Raw genomic sequence first — 16706 nt, forward strand, 5'->3', positions numbered from 1 at the left:
ACTTTGATTTCAAAAGTGCCTCTGCTCTTTGTTTTGTGTCTGTTTCTAAGCAAGTGGTTTAACGTGTGTAAGCCTCAGTTTCGGTAGAAATAACATTTGTCTGTGTTAAACATGTTTCTAAATTCTGTATTGGATATTTGACATCAATTATTCCCAACCTCTCCATAAGTTCACTAGGTCACAGGGCCAGATTTAATGACCAAAATTGTTAATATCTTCACTCTGAGGTGGAGCTAATGTAATGATAATAGAAATAAGTGTGTTAGTCGCTCAGTCATCTCTGATTCTTTGTGACTTCATGGACTATAGCTCACCAGACTCCTCTGTCCATGAGATTTTCCAGGCAAGAATACTGACTGGAGTGGGTTGCCAGTTCCTTCTCCAATAGAAATAAAGTGCACAACAAATGGGATGTGCTTGAACCATCCCGAAACCACCCCTCCCACACCAGTCCGTGGAAAATTGTCTTCCACAAAATCGGTCCCCAGTGCCAAAAAATTTGGGGACTACTGCAATAAAAGACATCTCCACCTAGTCACATCATAAGGTCACATCATAAGTCACATCATAGTCATAAGGCAGAATCCCAATCCCTCTGCTTACTGACTGCTTCATATGATAAGCCTTGTGTGATCCTGCATGGTCTGCTGTGCCTGTCATTTCTTAGGGAACTGTTTTTAAAATTTTCTTTCAATGGAATTAGCCTATGTCATCATTCAGTCACTTTTAAAAATTAAGATCCTGGTACAATACAAAGTCCTCTGTTGTAAACATATCCCAGTTGTGTATTTAATGAGAAATGGAAGCACTTGATAAATGATAAACAGCTTTGTTAATGTAAGTTGCTTATCAAACACCAGTTGAGCTAATTTCCCAATCAAGAATGTATATTCCAATCTCTTTACTATATAAAACAAAATTAAAATTTATGATTTCTAAGAATTAACTCATTTTATACACACACACGGCATTTGCTGAAACCTCTTCAAAGTTTGTTAGAGGTTGCATTATTATATGTGCTTGTCAAAATTCATAGAATTAGATCCAAAAGGAGTGAGCAGTTCTCGCTCAGGTGTGTCCAACACTTTGCGACCCCCTGGACTGCAGCACGCCAGGCTTCCCTGTCCATCACCAACTCCTGGAGCTTACTCAAACTCATGTCCATAGAGTCGGTGATGCCATCCAACCATCTAATCCTCTGTCATCCCCTTCTCCTCCTGCCTTCAATCTTTCCCAGCATCAGGGTCTTTTCCAATGAGTCAGTTCTTCACATCAGGTCGCCAAAGTATTGGAGTTTCAGCTTTAGCATTAGTCCTGAATGAAAGGACTGATTTCCTTTAGGATTGACTGGTTGGCTCTCCTTGCTGTCCAAGGAACTCTCAAGAGTCTTCTCCAACACCACAGTTCAAAAGCATCAATTCTTGGCACTCAACTTTCTTTATGGTCCAACTCTCACATCCATACATGACTACTGGAAAAACCGTAGCTTTGACTGGATAGACCTTGTTGGCAAAGTAATGTCTCTGCTGTCTAGGTTGGTCATAGCTTTTCTTCCAAGGAGCAAGTGTCTTTTAATTTCACAGCTGCAGACACCATCTGCAGTGATTTTGGAGCCCTAAAAATAAAGTCTCTCACTGTTTCCATTATTTCCCTGTCTATTTGCCATGAAGTGATGGGACTGGATGCCATGACCTTAGTTTTCTGAATGTTGAGTTTAAGCCAGCTTTTTCACTTTTCACTCTTATTTTATTTTTCTTCACTCTTCAGCCTCTTAACTCTTATTTTATTTTTAATAATAAATAATTATTAATACTATTATACATTTTACAACTAATATTATAATAATACTAAAATTATTTTAGTACATTTTATCAAAATTCAGTTTATTGAAGTATAATTTACATGTACTAAAGCTCACTCTTCTTAGATATAATTCTATGAATCTTGACAAGCACATATAATAATGCAACCTCTAACATAGTCAAGATTTAGAACACTTTCATAATCACAAGTTGGTCTCTCTGCTACTTTGTAGTCAGCCCTCTCTTCCATCCGCAACCTACATTTCCAGCCCCTGACCAGGACTGCTCTCCCTCAGGGGATAGACTTTCTGTCTCTTGGGTCCCTTTTTTTGGGAAAGGTTTGTGTCTCTTTGGAATTCAGACCTCTTTGCCCTATTTTCCATGTTTGCCCTGTGTCATCAACTTTTTGATGAGATCAAGAAAATAAATATATTTTAGATTATCCAATTTTTTTTATTTGTTAATTATGGTAGCAGTAGTCCTTCTGCCTTATACATCCTACATGGAAACCAAACTATGTTACTTTTTATGGACATACATAAATGTGTTGGAAGGATATAAATGAAATAATTCTGATACAGCATTTAATCTTCAGAAACTAACTCTAATTAACCAATCTTTTTCTTTTTCTTGGTTTCCTATTTCTATCATGCCCTTCAAGTTCACGTTTTCTTCTAACTTTTTTACATACTGCATATATTTGTCTCTTTTTCCTTTATAGATTTGCAGCTTTAATTTTTTTTTGAGGTTTAAATACACTACAGGAAAACACCAAATTTCCCTAATGATTTCAAGTTTAAAAAGATATATCAAAGGCTTTCCTGGTGGTCCAGTGGTTAAGAATGCACCTTGCAATGCAGAGGACATTGGTTTGATCCCTTGGCTGGCAAGATCCTACATGCCATGGGGTAACTATGCCTGTGCACCGCAACCTCTGGGCCCATGTGCACTAACTACTGAAGCCAGTGTGCCCTAGAACCTGTGTTCTTGTAACAAGAGAAGCCCATGCACTGCAACTAGAGAGTAGCTGCTGCTCTCTGCACCTAGAGGAAGCCTACATGCAGCAATGAAGACCCATTGCAGACAACAATAAAAATTATAAAAAAAGTTATGTCAAAACCCTTTAAAAAACCCAGTTTAACCTAGTGAATATTCAAAAAAAGAGAAAAAAAGGAGAGTGGAGAGAGACAGAGACAGGATGAGAGACTGAGAGATTGTAGTGCAAGATACCTATTCATAAGGTAATATATTAAAATTGTGTTTTACAGCTACCACCTATGCATGAGTTTAATCTTTTTAGAATTTCATGAATTTCTTTAATGCTTGTTTTAAAGTCCAGTTTCAAATTTGTAATGGATATGTCCTACTACTTACAAGATTAATCTACTTTTTTTTTCTTTTTAGTCACTTAAGCCTGGCTTATATTTTTAGAACAATATTTTACCGTAATAAAAATACTAAGAAAATTGCCACATGAAATTATTGCTCTTCCAAAATGGAATTTATTATGAGCTCTTGTATATAAACTCCATTAAGTTGTGAAGAATGAACTTAAAAAGGTATTTCCTTCAGCAAATAATACAGTTCTTTGGCAAACTGACTACCTTCCTAACATATAGCCATATGGTTCTCTTTTGTTCTAAAGAATAGGATGTCTTTTATCCCCTCTTTATTCTCTATCTTGATCATTAATCAAAGCTCTGAGATCATATTCTAAACATAAAAACTCTATTTTTTCTAAATATTTTTAAATTTCATCACAGTCACCATGGGTATTAAATGAGCACTCAATATAATTATATAATTCATGGATTAATTTTGTATTTGGTTTCCAGATAGGCCAGATTTAAAGCATAAATTTCTGTAAACTAAATTTAAATCACATAAAATGGAAGAAATAAATTTGTACTTTTTTCTGGTAATCACTATTCTGTAGAATGAAAATAAATAATAAATCCAAATGTTCCCATTATTTTCCCATTCTCTAGATGATTTTTAAAATCACTGCTCATCAGCATATCTTTAATTCACTTATTTCCCTCTTGAAAACTACTCAATGTTTTTACCTTTAAGTATACATGGAATATGGAAAATGTGTGTTTAGCTATAAAATATTAAATGTCAAGTAATTTATGGTAGTGCTGTGGGACCATTCATTTAAAACTGTTTATTTAAGCACACTGGGGCTTCCCTGGTGGCTCAAAGGTAAAGAAACTGCCTGCCAATGCAGGTTTGATCAATGGGTTGGGAAGATCCCCTGGAGAAAGAAATGCAGTCCACTCCAGTATTCTTGCCTAAGAAATCCCATGGACAGAGGAACCTGGTGGACTATAGTCCATGCGGTTGCAAAATAGTCGGTCACAACTTACTGATTAAACAAGAAATTTAAGCACACTTCTACAGTTAGCTAACAGAGGTGAGAATATAGTTTGGATGAAATGGGTTCCTGGTAGTAAATTCAGGACTTATCATTTAACATACGCTTGTGAAATATAAAATTTTCTGGCTGAGATAACTGGACAAGTCACTTCTTCATTAAGCCTCAGCATTTTTATATCTAAAGATAATTTGGGACTTGACTATCTCTTGAAAAACTTTCTAGCCCTTAACAGTCCTTAGAGTTAATCTAAGGATTTAATTAGGTGAGTCTATCTGTAAAACGGTTCTCAAGGCAAGAATACTGAAGTGGTTTGCCATTCCCTTCTCCAGTGGACCACATTCTGTCAGACCTCTCCACCATGACCCGTCCCTCTTGGGTGGCCCCACACAGCACGGCTTAGTTTCATTGAGTTAGACAAGGATGTGGTCCTGTGATCAGATTGGCTAGTTGTCTGTGATGTGGCTTCGGTCTGTCTGTCCTCTGATGCCCTCTCTCAGTGCCTACTGTCTTACTTGGTTTTCTTTTACCTTGTATGTGGGGTATCTCTTCACAGCTGTTCCAGCGAAGCGCAGCCGCTGCTCCTTACCTTGGACGTGGGAGTAGCTCCTCCGGCCGCGGCCCCAGACGTCGGACGTGCGGTAGCTCCTCCCAGCCGCCACCCCTGACCTCGGAAGTGCGGTAGCTCCTCCCAGCTGCCACCCCTGACCTCGGACGTGGGGTAGCTCCTCCCAGCCGCCACCCCTGACCTCGGACGTGGGGTAGCTCCTCTCGGCTGCACTTGTGCATTGTCGCAGCCGCCCACGCTTGTGCGCCATCGCAGAGACATTACTTTGCCGACAAAGGTCTGTCTGGTCAAGGCTATGGTTTTTCCAGCAGTCATGTATGGATGTGAGAGTTGGACTACAAAGAAAGCTGAGAGCAGAAGAATTGATGCTTTTGAACTGTGGTGTTGGAGAAGACTCCAGAGTCCCTTGGACTGCAAGGAGATCAAACCAGTCCATCCTAAAGGAGATCAGTCCTAGGTGTTCATTGGAAGGACTGATGTTAAAGTTGAAACTCTAATACTTTGGCCACCTGATGCGAAGAGCTGACTCATTGGAAGAGACCCTGATGCTGGGAAAGATTGAGGGCAGGAGGAGACGGGGACGACAGAGGATGAGATGGTTGGATGGCATCACCGACTCAATGGACATGGGTTTGTGTGGACTCCAGGAACTGGGGATAGACAGGCAGGCCTGGCGTGCTGCGGTGCATTCTGTCGCAGAGTCAGACACGACTGAGCAACTGAACTGAACTGATCTGTAAAAATTAGGCATAACATAGATTTGCTGATTCTTCTTTATTGTTATAGATACTTGATTTTTAGAGATGATGTGTGGTGAGAACGATTGCAAGAACTCTACCTACCACTCCTCGGTTTTATGAAAAACACTGAGTTGAGGCTAGCAGCATTCCCTGAGGAAATAAACTTATATGACATTTTTCTGATTATTTCAGGAAAAAAAAAAAAGATATTTCCTAGCTCTGTAAGAGACATTTACTTCATGACAGAACCAAAATCTTGCTTATAGGATATTTTTTTCTTCAACATGGTATAAGATTGGGCTATTTCTGATGAAAATAAATTTACCTTCGGAGATGTGCACATTTAATAGGCCAAATAATAAAATAACTATCAGGCTAAGAATTTTCACTGCTTGGGATACTGAAAATAAAATCATCATTGAGAATCTCAGAAAGAACTACTAATGCCCATCCAGCTAAAGCCATCTGAGGATTCTGGGATTACTGCTTGCTATGGTTTGAATGTCCATGTCCCTATAAAATTTATATACTGAAATCTTAATGCCCAATATGATGGTATTTGGAGGCGGGGTCTTTGGGAGGTGATTAGGTTATGAGGGTAGGGTCCTCATAAATGGGATTTGTGCTTCTATAAAAGGAGACCCTCTGAGCTCTCTAGCTCCTTCAGCCATTCAAGGACACAATGACAGGTCTGAAACCTGGAAAAGAGCCCTCACCCAATTATTCTGGCACCTTGACCTCAGACTTTCAGCCTTTAGAGCTGTGAGCAAAAAATTTCTGTTATTTTTAAGCCACCCAGTCTGTGTTATTTTGTTACAGTAGCCAGAACAGAGTAAGACACTATTAAAACCTCAAACTGTAGGATTTGGTCAGGATCAGAGAAACTCTTTTCTGCCTCTGGAAAGGGGCAGGATTTTCTCAAGGATGGGGATAGTATTTATGCCTGAAATACTTGAATAAAAGAATGCTTTGAAGATATGAGTACAACACTGAAAGGAGGAGAGCCACAGTTGGAGCGGAGAAAGTATTCATGGGAAAGGCTTTCACTGAGAAAGCATAAATTATTAGATATCTTCCCTTATGAACTTAGGGAACTTGGACAGGGAAGCCTGACATACTGCAGTCCATGGGATTGCAAAGAGCTGGACATGACTGAGCGACTGAACAACGACATTGAACTGAAGGGGAAGTAAAAATAAGTACTTTTTTTTTCTCCCCGTCCCATCATACTTTTGATATTAAAATTTCCTATTTCTATTTCTGTACTAAAGAAATCAAAACAAGTGCTTTAGTCTTGTATAGGCTGAAAGGACATTGTAGCAGAAGTAAGAAAGCCTATTGTATCATATCCCATCTAAGTTCCTTTTGGACAGAGTAATTTCCCATAAAGTTTTTACTTAAAATTACAAGTGGTGATGGAATATGTCAATGGTGTTAGGTAACCCTAGATAATTCCAGTTCTAAGGCATATATAAGTGATAATTAAATCAACATAAATTATCTAAGAATTTTCCCTTAAAAATGAAAGGAGTAGCCTCCAAATTATTACACATTACATTTGTTTGAGAATAGACACACTAAATGACCTTCATGGCAACTAGAATTATCAACCATGGTAAATCTATGCCATTCATGTTGAATGCTGACAAACTCTATGTATTTGTGGTTGTTTCACCTTATGATACAGAATTTTCTGTCATTACAAACATTTTAATATTTATTGTTAATTTATTTTATTTGCATTAAAAATAGTAAGAAGATATTTGATTCATCAGGATTTAATTTTGTTAACCTTCACTTTGCCTTGACCTTCAGCTTTACTTTCACAGTCCAAGGTGTTAACACTGGTAGACTGTTTCTGCTTAAGCACAAACTTAATATTGCCAGTAACATGGGTACGGAAAGGGTCTCTTCTTAAATGTAAAAGCATTAACTGTCTCTGTTGATATGGGTTTCTTCTCATCCTCTTTGTCTTATTGCAGCTTTTAAAAGGGGCATTGTCATCTACTGTCAGTTCTCATTTTTTAAAAAGCTATCCTTAGCTTTCTATCAATCAGTAGCATACTCATACTTTGGTAATATTTATTGTTTGACTGTAAACTCTGATCCAGATATTTTAATGAAGGAAAGAATGTTGTTGCTCTTGTTGTCGTTTAGTTGCAAAGTTGTATCTGACTCTTTTGTAACCCAATGGACTGTAGCCCACCAAGCTCCTCTGTCCATGGGATTTCCCAGGCAAGAATACTGGAGTCGGTTACCATTTCCTTCTCCACGGGGTCTTGCCTACCCAGGGATTGAACCCACATCTCTTTTATTGGCAGGCAGATTCTTTATCACTGAGCCACCTGGGAAGCCCAAATCAAAGAACAGAACACAGAAAACCATGCATGTATCTAAAATGATGAGGATATCAGCAGCTGAAAATATACTTGTATCCTACCTGTGATGAGAATAAGGATCATCTTCACTCTCTGGACACAGAAGTACTATGAGCTCCATGTCATGGAAGATTCTCATTTCAAAAAAAGGAAAAAATCTCTTCTTCTAATAAGAACTCTTCAAGGGGAGGAGTTACGGGCTTTGCACATTATGGAAAGCATACATCTAAAGCTACTCTAGGTACATGAATACTCAACATATGTGAGTAACCAAATCTCAATTCCACCATCAATTTATTTGGTGCTCTCTATAAGTCTCCTGAGTTGCTATTTCCTCATTTATCAAATGGAGATAATACAATCTATCATATACGAGGGTTACTTTAAGAGTAAAATGAGATCATAGATGTTAAAATATTATGAAATTTGAAAGCATTATATAAATGTAAGACACTACTATTATTAGAATCAATGAAGGTTTGTACAGAGGGGAAAACAATGCAAATATAATGCAATAAAATGAAGCTCCACTGACGCAAAACTACATACTACAATCATACTCAGTTCATGAAAATTTGGAAACCTTCTGGATTAGCTGAAGCAAAAAAAAAAAAAAAATCAGTATGCTTTAGCTGTTATTGGTGAGTTTTTAGTTTATGGTTTTTGGGTTTAGAAAGAGCAATTTGCTAAATGCAAGGCAAAACAAATCCACACATATACACATATTTGCATGGCTAATTTTTAGCCTACTACTATATACAAATTATACACTTGTGACTGTAAATTCATTCCATAACCTAAAACTTAGTCCTCCTATATACTACCATCAGCATATTTGAATCTTAAATTTATTATATCCCACATATATTTCTTCTTTATTTCCAAGCAAATGATGACATGTGTGATTACAGGGACTATGCCTGCCTTGCTCACAATTAAATCTTTATTGTATTATACAGTATCTGAACTATGGAAGACACTAAATAAATTTTAATGGAATAATGAAAGAAACAAATGAGTATTGTAATGCCTTTCTGCTGAGTAAGAAATCCCATGTTTAGTTTCAGATAAAAAGTTTAAAGAATTTTAGATACAGGGTTTGATTTTTTTTAAAGTCATCAAATAGCTTATAGGACATGAGGAACTATGTAGAATTTTTAGCATGATCAAAAATTATAAGTTATAGTTATGACATTGATTATTGTGATTACTGATAAAAATTATTGAGTAACTATAGAAACAACAAGATAGAAATTACACTTATCCTAATACATGTCTCATTTGAAAGTGATGACACTTATGGTAAATTACTGATAAAGATGGTGAAAAGAAACGGTAAGAGCATGAAGTGTTGAGTAGGTGTAGAAACTACTGAAAGCTATAAACAAAGTTCAGCAGCATAGTAAAGAGAATACAAACAAGATTATAAATGATAGTGCATAAGCTTCCAGCAAAAAAAGCATGAAACTGAAAGGGTGGGAGAATAGGCTGATGAATGCATTTAATTGAGTCTAAAGGTACATGGGAGAGACAGGAAACAAAAGATATTATCAAAATGCCAACCATGAATAATAAGAAAAGTGTATGAAATATTATTAAATTTTGTATCAACCTGTCACAAAGGAGACTTTACTTTAGTCAATTAAATCTACACTGAAAACTACCTCCTGCTTTTCTACAACCAAATTTGGCTACCATTAATGAGCTGTCCTTGCTTTGGATTATCTGTGGAGAAGAGAATTTCTATGTAATTGGATAAATGCCTGTGGATAAAATAGAGTTAATAATGTATGAGTCTATTAAAAATCAAAACCAATGTATGTTTGTGATTTTTCACTAAATCCTTTTCCCTGAATTCTCTGTTTCTGAAGATTACTTTTACTCTATCTGATGTCTAGGAGCAAGCAAAAGTACAAGGTGGCATTTTAGGGTTTCTTCTAATACCATGATTCAATACCATATAAATCCAGGTGTGCTTATGCGTATGTCTCATATTAGTTAACAACCAACTAACAACAAGTAACAACCAACAAGTCAATGAGTATAAAACCAGTTTTGGAATTCATCAAGTGCTGGGAAAAAGTCTTGAAAAATCAGAATGATTGCCAGAACAACTCTGAGAATTCGCTGAGGTCTATTTGGAAATTTGCTGTCACAATAAACTATAAACACACCATTTCTATCATTTATATCACCATCTACTCTACACTCTTGATACAATATTATTTCAAATGTAGTCTTTATATACTATTTAAAATTTTTCCCAGTAGATTTATTAAATAATTCAAACAGAATGCTATAAAACAATGCTTGGTATTTAATGACTAAAAACAATTTCACGAGCCCCAATTCTTTTCTTATAATTATTTTTTATCTCATTGCATAATATCACACATTTAATTTTTGAATAATTTAGTATTACTCCCTCCTTGCTATCAAAGGGTCCAATTCATTTTGAAGATAAGTGAGAAAACTCCTCAGACTTTTGCATAGAAATAGAATCAAAGTACACATTTCACTTTGCACAGAACAGTAAGGATGCAGCATATGTCTTAGCAAGTACAGAGAAAATCTATGAAGGAGGTAGGCATCTCCTTGTCAAGTGACATAGAGGAATATTTGAAGGGAAATACAGCAAGTAAGGTGGCATGCAATCTTTCTGAATGGATTTCTAGGATGTAATGGAGTAATGAAGTAGGTAAGAAGTTAGTAAAAAATTCAGACTGCTTCTTACTCCTAATTATGTATGAAAGAAAGATTACATCCATTCCATATTATCTTACATAACAAAACTATGACAAACGAATAGAAGTTGAAGGGGGAAAACTTTCTGATAGCCTAAACTATCGAAAATAATAAGGATTTTTTTTCAAGAATTAATGAGTTTCCCTTCACTGTAAGTATTCAAGCTAAAGATGAATAATAAGGTGTGGTAGTGGGTGGTAGTTTTTCACTTTAGTTCAGGAATGACTTAATTCAATCACAAATTAAACACTAGGAGTTGACTAACTCAAAAAACATACTGACAATTAGTAATGTTTCCATACCAATGACAAGACTTGGATTTTGAATAGAGTGATTTTTAGGCAATAGTAGCTAAGGGCCCAGCAATTAGATGTAATAAAATCCTGTTGTTCACTTTCTTATGACTCATCTGAGCTATAAAATAAATAGTCTGCCATAAATATTACATAGAAAACAAAGGTCATCTCACAAAAAAGTCATAAATAATACTAAGTCAACTGAAATGAGAAACCCATAAACATAATTTTTCATACTTCTGTTTTATAATTGCTCTTAAGATGAGAAAAGTGATAATAAAAATGACACGAGGGGATTAAATGTTTTTCTTCAATGACTTTCATATAAAATTGTCTCAGTTTACTAGTAAAAGGATGATTGTCTCCTTAAATTGCAGTGCTAAAACCTTGATTTTTGAATTGCAATATCTATATTCTTTCCTGCCTCAGAAAAACAATGAAATTCAAATTCCCATGCCTGAAATATAGCTCTCACTATTTTTATTGAGATAAAATTCACATAAGATTCACGATATTAAAGTGTACAATTCAAGTGACTTTTAGTATTTTCCAATGTTATGCAACTACTATCATATTCCAGAATATTTTTATCCCCCCTGCGAAAAAAAAAACTATCCTCATTAAGCAGTCATTTTGCATTCATTCCTCCCTTCAACCTTGGTGGTCACTAATTTGCTTTCTGTCTCTATGGATTTGCCTATTCTGGATATTTCACACAAATGGAATCATACATGTGACATTTTGTGCCTGGCTTCCTTTACTTAACATAATAACACTTTGAAAGTTCATCCATATTCTAGCATGTATCAGTATTTAATTTCTTTCTATGACTGAATAAAATTCCATTGTGTAGATATACCACATCTTTTTAATCCATTCATTGGCTCACTGACACTACTTTTTGGTTATGGTAGATACTGCTGCTCTGAACATTCCATGCAAGTTCTTATTTGAATAAATGCTTTAAAATCTTGGGTGCTGCATGAGTTTTCTAGGGTTGCTGTACTGTAACAAAGTATTAAAAATGGTATGGCTTCAGCAAAAAAAAAAAATTGTGTTGTCAGTTTTGAAGGCTAGAAGTCAGAGATCAAGATGTTAACAGAGTTGTTTTCTTTTGAAAAATAGAAACATCTATTCCATGACTCTACTTTAGCTTCTGGTGGCTTTCTGGTAATCTGTGGCATTCCTTAGCTTATAGAAGCATCACTCCTATCTCTGCCTTCATCTTCACATGTCATTTTCCCTATGTGTATGTCCATGTCCACGTTTCTCCTTCTCATAAGGGCACCAATCATACTGGATTCAGGTCCACCCTAATGGTCTCATTTTTAACTCGGTTACCTCTGTAGACTATTTCTTGAAATAAGGTCACATTTGGAGGTAATGGTGGTTAAGACTCCAACATAGGAATGAAGGAGTGAAACTGCTGAGTCATATGTTAATTCTGTGTTGAACTTATTGAGGATTCACCAGCAATGTATGAAGGTTCCAGGTTCTCCATGTCTTTGCCAGCATCATTACTTCCTTTTTCCAAAAATTATAGCGATTCTATCTCTGTCACTTTTATAATATTATATACAGAATTATTTTCAAATACTCAGACAAATGATAGGGTTCATATATTATCAACAGTGGAAATATTTAAAAACCAATAATGAATACTGCATTCTTCTTTGAACATCAATGCTTTTCAGACTTTCCTGTATGTATATCAGTGTGCAGAAAAATAGCCCTACACCTATTTACTTTCACAATAGTATAATTATATAGAGTGATTGAGAAATGATTACTAATAAATTTATTAGTCATTTAAAAATTATTCCAATGTCATTTCTTTCTTTGACTGGCAAAACTCATAACAAGGAGCCTTCTACATGAAAATATGTCACTGATATGGATCTTTGAGTTTTAGATTTCTATTTTTTTATAAGGTACTCAGCAAGCCCAATTAATTTCTCTCCTAGGTCTCATTTAAGCTGTACTATAGGACTCTCCTCTATTATACAAAATACATACAAGCAGTATGAAAATTAAGGGAATTCTTCTTTAATCCTTCGTGAATAAGAATTTGTGACCACGGGGAACAGCCAATTGCTGTTTATATTAGCATAAATATTACTGTTAGAGTAGTGAAATACAATGTTAATTTTCAGTGTGAGAAAGTAGACCAGTCAGAAGTTGATTCATGATTCTCAGCAGTGTACCCTATTTTAGGCCCAGCTTCACATTTAATAGATAAAGTGATCTTTCAGCCCATATGGGGCAAACTTACTTTATGTTTTAAGTACAAACCTACTTTGTACTTAAACTTAATTCATACTTAAATGATGAAGAGGTGGAATAGGGAAATGGGAACATTTGCTTCAATAAATTTGTCCAAAATACTCTATTTTGTGAGGGCTGTGCTTTCCCCTTATATTGCGCAACTACTTTGTGTCCGCATCAAAGGCACTGTCCAATATATGTAAAGGAAAGAATATAATTCTTCAAACATGGGGAACCTAGCAGGACAATCTCTATTGCTGAATTTCTGCACCACAATATGATTATTTACTAGAAGACATATCACCTCAGTATGCAGGTAATACATCTTGCAAAATTCTAGGCAGTTGAATTTTAGAGAATATTTTAACTTATTTTAAGATATCTACAAGTTTATTGGAATAATGTTTACAATTATAATGGATTGAAAAATTACACTGAATTTGGTAGATAAACTGAGTGACTTCATTATGAAAAGCAGTACATGCTTAGGAAAATTAACCAATATATATATTGCATGTAGAGCAATGAATCACTTAAGTCATGGAAGAAAATCTACCAGAAGAACTTTCAAGTTCTTTCCAAAAGTAGATCTGAGAAAACAACAATTTACATTCAAGAGATACATTGCCTTTTTCATAAATGTGCATGAAACAATATTGAAAAGACATCATACTTGTTCATTTTCAGGATGCATAAGCACTTCCATTGCATCTATTTATTTTTTCAAAAGAATCAGGTAACATATAAGTTAAATGATAATATTCTCAATATCTAAATTCTTCTTTATTCTTACATCACTCTTTTCCTTTCAAGGAAGTGAAATATGTTCCATGTTTTCAACTTTGGCCTCCTCAAAGATAAAACTAATTTCACTATTTTACTTCCTATTGATCAATAATATAGATTGTGAAAGTCCATTCAGCCTGGTGAGTTCTTCATCACACTTTTATTAGCTAAACTTACATGCTCAATCCTTGAGCTATTGGACAAAATATTGTACCTGATACTGCAAGTTTTTTAAAGAATAAAATGGGTCCCCCAAATGCCATAATTCAGCTTTTCTGCCTATTTTTTATGGCATTAAAACAGAGAACAGAAGAGCATCTATCAGACATAGTTACCAAAACACAAATCTATTGAATCTCTCTGTTTTATACCATTCATCAATATTCCAAAATTTCTGTCCTCTGAAACAGTAAAAATAAAAATAGAAACTTGATGATCTTCCTTTGAATATTTCCAATTGTTTATAAGAAATATACTAACATTCCTTCTACCTTACTATATGTTATTTTAGCAATTTAACATATTAAGATGGCACACCTACAGATAGAATAGGTATATGTGACCATATATATAAGTGTATTGGTCAATTGTTTACATGATATTAATTTAAAAATTTCTTACAGATCTCACAAAGCTCCTCCATCACCCTACCTGGAGGTCTGCAGTTGTCCCAATTATTAACATACTGTGACCAATTCATTAAAAACCACTGTTAAAAGTGTAACTAGTATATATGCTTTATTATTCAGTTAAAAAAATGCTTTATTGACTATCCCAAAGCCTTTGACTGTGTGGATCACAATAAACTGTGGAAAATTCTTAAAGAGATGGGAATACCAAACCATCTGACCTGTCTCTTGAGAAACCTCTATGCAGATCAGGAAGCAACAGTTAGAACTGGACATGGAACAACAGACTGATTCCAAACAGGAAAAGGAGTACGTCAAGGCTGTATATTGTCACCTTACTTATTTAACTTATATGCAGAGTACATCATGAGAGACGCTGGGCTGCAGTAAGCACAAGCTGGAATTAAGATTGCTGGGAGAAATATCAATAACCTCAGATATGCAGATGACACCACCCTTATGGCAGAAAGCCAAGAAGAACAAAGAGCCTCTTGATGAAAGTGATGGAGGAGAGTGAAAAAGTCGGCTTAAAGCTCAACATTCAGAAAACTAAGATCATGGCATCTGGTCCCATCACTTCATGGCAAATAGATGGGGAAACAGTGGGAACAGTGTCAGACTTTATTTTTTTGGGCTCCAAAATCACTGCAGATGGAATTGCAGCCATGAAATTAAAAGACACTTACTCCTTGGAAGAAAAGTTATGACCAACCTAGACAGCATATTAAAAAGCAGAGACATTACTTTGTCAACAAAGGTCCATCTAGTCAAGGCTATGATTTTTCCGGTAGTCATGTATGGATGTGAGAGTTAGTCTGTGAAGAAAGCTGAGCACTGAAAAAATGATGCTTTTTTTTTTTTTTTTAAATTGATGCTTTTGAATTGTGGTGTTGGAGAAGATTCTTGAGAGTCCCTTGGACTGCAAGGAGATCCAACCAGTCGATCCTAAAGGAGATCAGTCCTGGGTGTTCATTGGAAGGACTGATGTTGAAGCTGAAACTCCAACACTTTGGCCACCTTATGTGAAGAGCTGACTCATTAGAAAAGACCCTAATGCTGGGAAGCATTGGGGGCAGGAGGAGAAGAGGATGACAGAGGGTGAGATGGCTGGATGGCATCACCGACTCGATGGACATGGGTTTGGGTAGACTCTGGGAGTTGGTGATGGACATGGAGCCCTGGCGTGCTGCGATTCATGGGGTCTCAAAGAGTCGGACAAGACTGAGCAACTGAACTGAACTGATTCAGTTAAACTTCAGTTGGAATGTATACATCAAATTAGTAATAAAGAGCACAAATTGATCAGTAGCCCAGAGAACATGGATTTCTAGCAAATGAAGTGAAGGCATAGGAAAACTTCACAGATATTTAGCTATTTCTAATAAATTAATGTCAAAGAATACTAAAATTCTTAGATATGGGATGATATATTCTCTTGACTTTTCCACTTTATTATATCCTCTGGTTCTGGTATTTGTGAATACCTTTGTATATATGGGCATATGTATATAGATATGCAAATATATATCCTGTAGATGACTTTTGATTGCATGCAGAAAATTTAGATTATCTCCAATATGAACACTCTGAAGACCAACCTTAATCTCAAATTTTTATTGAAATTTTTATACATGATTTCATTCAGGATTTTGTCAACTTTTCCACAATATGAAAGCTAGAACTAGGATTTGTAGGTGAGAGTTAATAGTAATAAAAATAGCTAATATTTATTGGGTTGTACATGAACCGAGAACTTCCAGATGTTCAAGCTGGTTTTAGAAAAGGCAGAGGAACCAGAGATCAAATTGCCAATATCCGCTGGATCATCGAAAAAGCAAGAGAGTTCCAGAAAAACATCTATTTCTGCTTTATTGACTATGCCAAAGCCTTCAACTGTGTGGATCACAATAAACTGTGGAAAATTCTTAAAGAGATGGGAATACCAGACCACCTGACCTGTCTCTTGAGAAACCTGTATGCAAGTCAGGAAGCAACAGTTAGAACTGGACATTGAACAACAGACCGGTTCCAAATAGGAAAAGGAGTACATCAAGGCTATATATTGTCACCCTGCTTATGAGTACATCATGAGAAATGCTGGGCTGGAAGAAGCATAAGCT

General features: G+C 35.8%; 1 pseudogene; it reads left to right on the top strand.

Annotated features, from left to right (window-relative positions):
• Positions 1 to 4714: 4714 nt before the first annotated feature.
• LOC122690305 overlaps positions 4715 to 16706 on the top strand; it is a 29955-nt pseudogene continuing 17963 nt past the window's right edge.

The sequence above is a fragment of the Cervus elaphus genome, chromosome X (genome assembly GCF_910594005.1).
Source record: "Cervus elaphus chromosome X, mCerEla1.1, whole genome shotgun sequence".
NCBI lineage: Eukaryota > Metazoa > Chordata > Mammalia > Artiodactyla > Cervidae > Cervus > Cervus elaphus.